Source organism: Myotis davidii, unplaced genomic scaffold (genome assembly GCF_000327345.1).
Source record: "Myotis davidii unplaced genomic scaffold, ASM32734v1 scaffold130, whole genome shotgun sequence".
In the NCBI taxonomy this organism is placed as follows: Eukaryota; Metazoa; Chordata; class Mammalia; order Chiroptera; family Vespertilionidae; genus Myotis; species Myotis davidii.
In genome coordinates, this window is record NW_006285040.1 from 6134775 (window position 1) to 6142074 (window position 7300).

The 7300-nt window shown below is 43.1% G+C and overlaps 1 protein-coding gene across 1 annotated transcript in view; it reads right to left on the minus strand.

Moving 5' to 3' along the window:
• APC (adenomatous polyposis coli) overlaps positions 1-247 on the minus strand; it is a 106357-nt gene extending 106110 nt beyond the window's left edge. The window contains exon 1 of the mRNA XM_015558460.1: positions 89-247. The gene's annotated coding sequence lies outside the window, so the exon portion shown is untranslated. The remainder of the gene's footprint in view (positions 1-88) is intronic.
• Positions 248-7300: the final 7053 nt, after the last annotated feature.

Genomic DNA, 7300 nt, shown 5'->3' on the forward strand with positions numbered 1-7300 from the left:
CGAAGCGGGCAAAGCGGCCTCCGGACCCGAGCCCCGGGAGGCGGACATAGGGGGAACCGGGGGCCCGGGAAGGCAATTCGTTGTTCACCTTCCTCGCCGGTACCCAACAGCGCTTCCCGGGAACAGCATCGCGCCAACCTCGGCCCGCTGTTCCCGGGCCTTCGCCCGCAGCTCCCCCCAGCAGCGGCCGGGTTTCCGGCGGCAGCACTCCGCCCCCTCGCTACTGGGCCTCCGCCATCTTGCTGGGGGCGGGAAGAGGGCAGTGCGCCTGCGCATTCGGAGTTCGCCGGCGTCCCTGGCCCTTAGAAGAGAGGACTGTCATGCGCAGCCGCGTTAGGATCTAAGCTGCGGCCCTTCGGTCCTGCTTCACCCTCCGGCCTCCTGCACGATTGCCCAGACCTACTCCGTTCCTGCCCGGCGCTGCTGCCAAATAGCCCCTTCTGCGCACCCCGCAGTCAGTGTTTCTGCAGACATCTGTCCAGTGCCTACTGTTATGTGCCAGGCCCCCTGCTAGGCGCTGATGACAGAAGGGTTAATAACTTGGCTCCAGCCCTATAGGAGCTCCCATTCTAGTGAGGAAGAGGGAGATGAACGAATAATCCCCTAAATTCCAGTTTTGTAGCTGTGCCTTCCGCCTACCCCCCGTTTTAATTCAAAACATACCTTTTTAAGGAAGTCCTCCCCATTTGTCTGACAGATGGACCAGTTCTTTACCTTGCATTACCTCTAGCAAGGTAAAGAACTGGAACAAATAATATCGTTTGAATATCCGTTACATACTAGATACTGATTTAGGCTCCAGATTTATAGCAATAAGAAATAGAAGCCCATGAGACTTAACATTCTAGTGGGAAAGACTAGACAATAAAAGGCTAAAATAAATCAACACAATAATGTGATAAGGATGGGAAGAGAACAGGGGCCAGGCAGGAGTCACGAGAAAATTTGGGTTAGAGCCTTCTAGACAGAGGAAACCGCAAACGCAGAGGCTTGAGGTGGGACTGAGGCCAGCAGTAGGAGGAGGGACAGAGAGAATAGGTGACATGGACAGTAAAAGGAGGAGATGAGGTCAGAGGGAGGAAATGGCCGTATAAGGTAGGCCACGGTAAGAGTTGGATTTTATTCCAAGTGGCCCCTCTAACTTGCTGACACTGCCCCAACGACTCTACTAGTAAACACCCCTAGCTCCTGTCTGCCTCACTGCTTTGCACATGCCGATTCCACTATTTCAAAGCCCCTTGCTGTTGTTCTTTAGGCGTCTAGCTTATCATCTTTCAGGTTTCTGTTTAAATGTCCCATCAGAGACAGCATTTGTCCTAATCTAAGTCTTCTTTCTGCTCTCCCATTAGTCTCCTTCATTGCACCTGGTCATTTCTTCCATAACACTCAGCATATTTTAAAATTAAGTATTTATTATTTCTTCATTGTCTCTCCACTAAACTGTGAACTCCATGATGGAGGGAAGGTGTTTTGTTTATCAGTGGATACCCCATGTTCAGCAACATGCCTGACATGGGCGGTCACTCAATAAATGTTTCTTGAATTAACGAATGGCGAAGTTTCCCAGCACCTAAGTAGTCAGGGGTACATTACTTTGTTTTTTACTTCTTGGTTTTTAAAATTAAATGCAAGTTATTTCCTACTAATATGTTTTCTCAACTAGATTATAAATAGGACTCTGAAAAAGGGTGTAGAAATGAGATGGAGAAAAGTAGGTGATGGTGGGTCAGTGGGCAGAGATTGTATTGTATATGTTTGCAGGACTGGAAGAAGCAAGGCTTCAACTTAATGGAGCACCTATTATATGTGCTGGGCACTATGCTAGGTACTTAATCCTCACCGGACCTCTGCTCAGTAGTTATCCTCATTTTTATACACAAAGTAATTCAGAGAGATTAAGTCACTTGCCCAAGGTCACACATTAAAAGATAGTGCTGACCCTATAGCCCATGCTCTTCCCATCTAGAGAAATTGGATTTGGAGGTGGGCTTATTTGGTGATTTGGCTCTGTGCCATTAGTTGACTTTCATTTAGAGATTTCAGCCACAGCCATTTAAGAACCCCAGTCAAATTGATATTCTTATATAGGATATCACCAAAAAAAACCCCTGCTTTCATGCTTTTCTTTTGGACTGAAGCCATTTCCTTTTCATGTTTTTAAGAATTGTGTGTTTCAGCTCTGGCTGGGTAGCTCAGTTGGTCAGAGCATCATCCGGATACACCAAGGTTTTAGGTTCTATCCCTGGTCAGGGCACATACAAGAATCAACCAATGGATGCATAAATAAGTGGAACAACAAATCTCTCTCATTCTCTCTCTCAAATCAATAAGTCAAAAAAAATTGTGTATTTCTTTTTACTTATAACTTCTGTATGTTTCATCAAAGGAAAAGAAATACCAGGAAAATGGATGTATATCCTGAATACTCGCTGTATCCTCTAGGTTAAGCTTGTTACTGTCTTACTAGCTCTCTCATCTAGGTCCCAAGCAGTACTTTAGACATCAAAGACAGTTCTCTGACAAAGAGTGGCAGGCTTAGCGCAACAATCACATCCCACTTACTCATCAGAACTATGCACCATCATTTCCCTCTAAACAGGATAGCTGCTCAGGATCGCTGGGGAGAACTACTAGAAAGGATGGGGCTTCTATCTTATATATCAGGGACCATCCAGTCCTTATGCGAGGGAAGTGATATACTATACCTCATGATAACATACACTTGTCAACAAAATCTAGTTAGTATAGCCCTGGCCGGTGTGCTCAGTGTTTAGAGTGTTCGTCTGCACACGGAGGGGTCATGGGTTCGATTCCCGGTCAAGGACATGTACCTGGGTTGCAGTTCACGCCCTCCCCCCGCCCCCCCGTCAGGGTGTGTGACGGAGGCAATCATCAGTCCATATGTCTCTTTCACATCAATGCTTATCTCTCTCTCACCCCCTCCTCCCTCCCTTTCTCTTTGAAAAGCAATGGAAAAATTATCCTCAGGTGAGGATTAACAAACAAACAAAAAATCTAGTTGGTATATTCAAACCAAGTAGTAGGTGGGAATACATACCTGAAAAGACTTCCCACCTTCTTGCCCACTGTAGTGTAATTCTTCCTCGGAATAAGTCCTGGAAACAACAATTTCTTCCTTTTCTATGGTATTCTTTCCTCTTATGGTTACCATCTGCTATAGGTTGAATATACTCCACCCCCTGGCCAAAAAACAAACAAACAAACAAAAAAAACCCACACCAAAAAACCACTATGTTAAAGTCCTAACCTCCAGTAACAAGGAATATAAACTTATTTGGAAATAGGGTTGTTGCCGATGTACTAGTAAGTACAATTGACCCTTGAACAACGAACGTGGGGGGAGGAGCATCGACCTCCTGTGCAGTCAAAAACCTGCATATAACTAGTAGTAAATGAGGTCAGGTTGGAGTAGGGTGGGCCCCTGATCCAGTAGCTAGCGTCCTTGGAAGAAGACTAGTGGCCTGGTGCACAGATTTGTGTACGTTGAAAGAAAATTAATTAGAAGAAATATTTTAATATCCCTATTTGCCCTTTCTCTATAATAGAAGTGTCAACCAAATTCATGATCGACAATGACAGACAGAAACACACACTTGTGATTGGCACCAGTGAGAACTTTATATGTATCACGCATGCACGAGTCAACTTAGACTTTTATAGATATAGAACAAACTTGCTTAATTAGACCTGTTTTCTGATGTAGCTAAACTTTTTCCAGCCCAGTGAACAGACATTTGGTTAAAGTGTAAAATATTTGCACCTGGCTATAAAGCAAGTCGTGTTCCTGGGCTGAAGAAACTCCAAGGGGGCTAGTCACTAGGGAGAGGAAGCCAGGCATTGCTATGTGATGTCATTACCGTTTCCGAGCTGGGCTGGGCTGTGGGCCACATTTTGCGCCATGGGGTCTCGGCAGTGTCAGCTATGATTTGGTGGGGTGTCGCTCCAGGGTGGTGGCAGGGCCTGTGTCCCTTTTGGGGAAGCTGAGTATTGCTTTGTGGGTGCCAGGTCTGCGATGCCGTTTCTCTGTAAATGGCCAGTGCGCTTCACGGCAGCTCCTGCGTTGAGCATCTGCCCCCTGGTGGTTAGTGTGTGTCATAGTGACCAGTTGGACTGCCGGACACTTAGGATATTAGCCTTTGATATATATATAGATGGCCATATGAGGGAAGAAACACACAGAGAGAAAGCTATGTGATGACAAAGGCAGAGACGGAGTTACAAAGCTACAAGCCAAGGAACACCAAAGACTGCCAGCAAACCACCATAATTTAGGAAGAGGCAAGCAAGTATTTCCCCATAGTTTTCAGAGGGATCATGGCCCTGCCAATACCTTGATTTCAGACTTATAGACTCCAGAATTATGATACAGTAAATGTTTATTGTTTTAAGTCATCCCGTGTGTGACACTTTGTTATATACAGCAGTTCTAGAAATGAACACACCACCTTATGTATGTGGCAGGGCCTGAAACAACGGAAAGAGATGGGAGCGGGCAGTGATGATGTCAAGGCTACTGCCCAATTTGGCAGCAAACCAGCTACAAGACCTCAGACCAGTCACTCAACCCCACTGACCAAGTTCCCTCGTCTGTGTGAACAGGGACAATGATAGCTGCTCTGCCTACAGCAGATCTGCAGCAAAAACTACAAGTATTCCTCCAGAGGTGCTGTAACCAAGACAGCCTGACAGCTACTGAGAAACAATTTTGCCAAGGATAGGGTTCCTGCTACGGAGAATTTTAGAGTCTGGCTGTGAAGAAAGGACTTTCCTATAATAAGATAACTAGTACAGGCCAAGTGCCAAATGTGTGGTCTGGATTTGATTCACTATTGATGTCAAAAGCAGGAGGGATCACTGTGGACTGGGGTGCACGAGGGAGCCTTCATGAAGAACCTTAGCAAAAAAGGAATCTATTAGAAGGATATTGGATACCTGCAGGATCTCCAGTGGCAACACTCAACATTATGCCCAGACCTGGTCCCAAGAAGCCACCACTACAGCCACTGCTGGATACAGATACCAAAACTGGGACCACCAATACCGCTTGATCTAGACACTGGATGATGCCACTGATGCCCCTGGAAACTAGGCACAGTTACTGTCACTGTCACTACTCTCAGTAGGAAGACGGAGGTTCACTATGACTTCACCACCCTAACATTTGGTCCCAAGCCTGGGTGCAAATGATTGACACTATCCAGTCATATGTTAACACTTTAGCTCAATGCTGTCCAATAGAAATATAATGCAAGCCACATATATGATCCTACATTTTCTTGTAGCCACATTAAGAAAATTAAAGAAAAAAAAGTGAAGTTAATGTTTATGATATATGTTATTTAAATCAATATATCCAAAATATTTTAATTTCAACATGTGGCACTAGATGTACCACATCTAGTATGGAGCCAGTGGTATCAAATTTGACAGCATAGGCCAGGCCTAACTGATAAGGAAGCCATGAAAATGAGCATATGGTCTTTTGATTTCCATGGTGTGATATAGGTTCTGCTACATGACATGAAGAGGGCAATTTCCCAAACACAGGAAGAGGGGTCAAATGCAATCTTGCAAATGGAAGATAAAGTTGAAAGAAGACCAAGACTGGATTTTAGAGAAAGAAAAATGGTAAAGTAAGGACTTTTATTATTAATTTTGTTATGTATTGACTGTGAGCCACTGGAGGTTTCTGAACTGGGGAAATACCACAAAGATGTAGATACAACTTTAAAAATATTGGAATTGTGTTAAAAGTGCTGGATTTAAATTATGTTTAATTGAGTTGGAAGTCCTGGATTTTAGCTATGCTTTCTATCTGTGCAGGCTTAGGCAAGTTGTATCTCGGGATCTTCCTTCTCATCTTCAGAAATGGGGATGATGATATCTATCTCTCAGGCTTGTTGTGACGATTAAGTGAAATAGTGTATGTGAAAATGAGTACCACCTAGCAAGCACTCAATAAATGTTAATTAAATCTAAATGAATCTGAGTATCTAGTTAGAGATGTAGATAAACAGCTAGGAGGCTGAACTATTTCCCAAAAGTCAAGAGGAACATTCTAAAGTAAGAGAAAGAGAAAGAGAGAGAGAGAGAGAGAGAGAGAGAGAGAGAGAGAGAGAGAGATTTCATATACCTCAATTCTGTCTCAGCTTGGACAAGTTAAGATAGGTACTTGTTTTCTAAGTAGCCATTTATTCCTTGAAGCTTTTAATAGTCATTCCTAGCTTGAGGTGATCTCTCCTTCAATGGTCCAGAGTTCTCCTGTGGGCAGTATGACATGGTTTGTTAGGCTCATGCCTCATCTTCTTCACCAGGTGCAGACATGAGGCCAGAGACCACGTCTCATTCATCTTTGTATCTGTCCTTCACAATGTCTTGAACTGGTGGTATCCAAACAAACAAGATCAACAAAGTTTGATCATTTTAGAAGCTGGATGATGAGTACCATCAATATTCATTACACTGTTCTTATTACCTTTGTATATGCTTGAAAAATTTCATAATAAATGTTTGTTTTTTAAGATATGTAAGAAACTTCTGCTTCAAGATGGTGAATTAGGGACAAGCATTTACCTCCCTTCTCTTTGTATCCCATTAACTGTCAGCAAAAGGGCTTGATTTTCCATGAAACTAATGAACGTTAAGCTCCAAGGGCCCTCACTTGCATGGGTTCTTTCCAAGCTCCTTAAAGTTCCTTAGCAATATGTCCACATGTTTGTGTGTTTTTGTAAAAACTGCAAGTGTAATCTATTTCAGCCACAAATGGTTAAGGGTGTTGTTTTTTTCTATTCTGACTTCCACATTGTCACAGTTCTCCTGGTGTCAGGTAGTATTACAGAAACTGTGGTTATTTGGGGAATCCAAATAAAGGGAAGTTGAGTTCCGGGTACAATTCGTTTGAATTTGCTGGGAGGATATTTATGTGATACACAATCACTTCTGTATCAAGTATCTATTGCTAATCTGGAATAGCTTTCAGGGATACTCACTCCTATATCCTAGCACTATAATACAAAGGTACAGGGCCAGAGATTGTATTGCAATATGGACATATTCTAAGCTACTAGTAGTATCAGATAAATGGACAGAGTTAGAAGCTAGTCTGTAGAAAATTCTTCCAAATTTTACAATTCATAAATAAATTAAACCCAATAGAAGATTCCCCAAATATTACCATAATCTTTAAAAATTACAAGTTATTACTAATGACAAGTTGTCAAGGTTAAAAGAAAACTATCAGGGCAGTATCTATTGCTAATCTGGAATAGCTTTCAGGGAT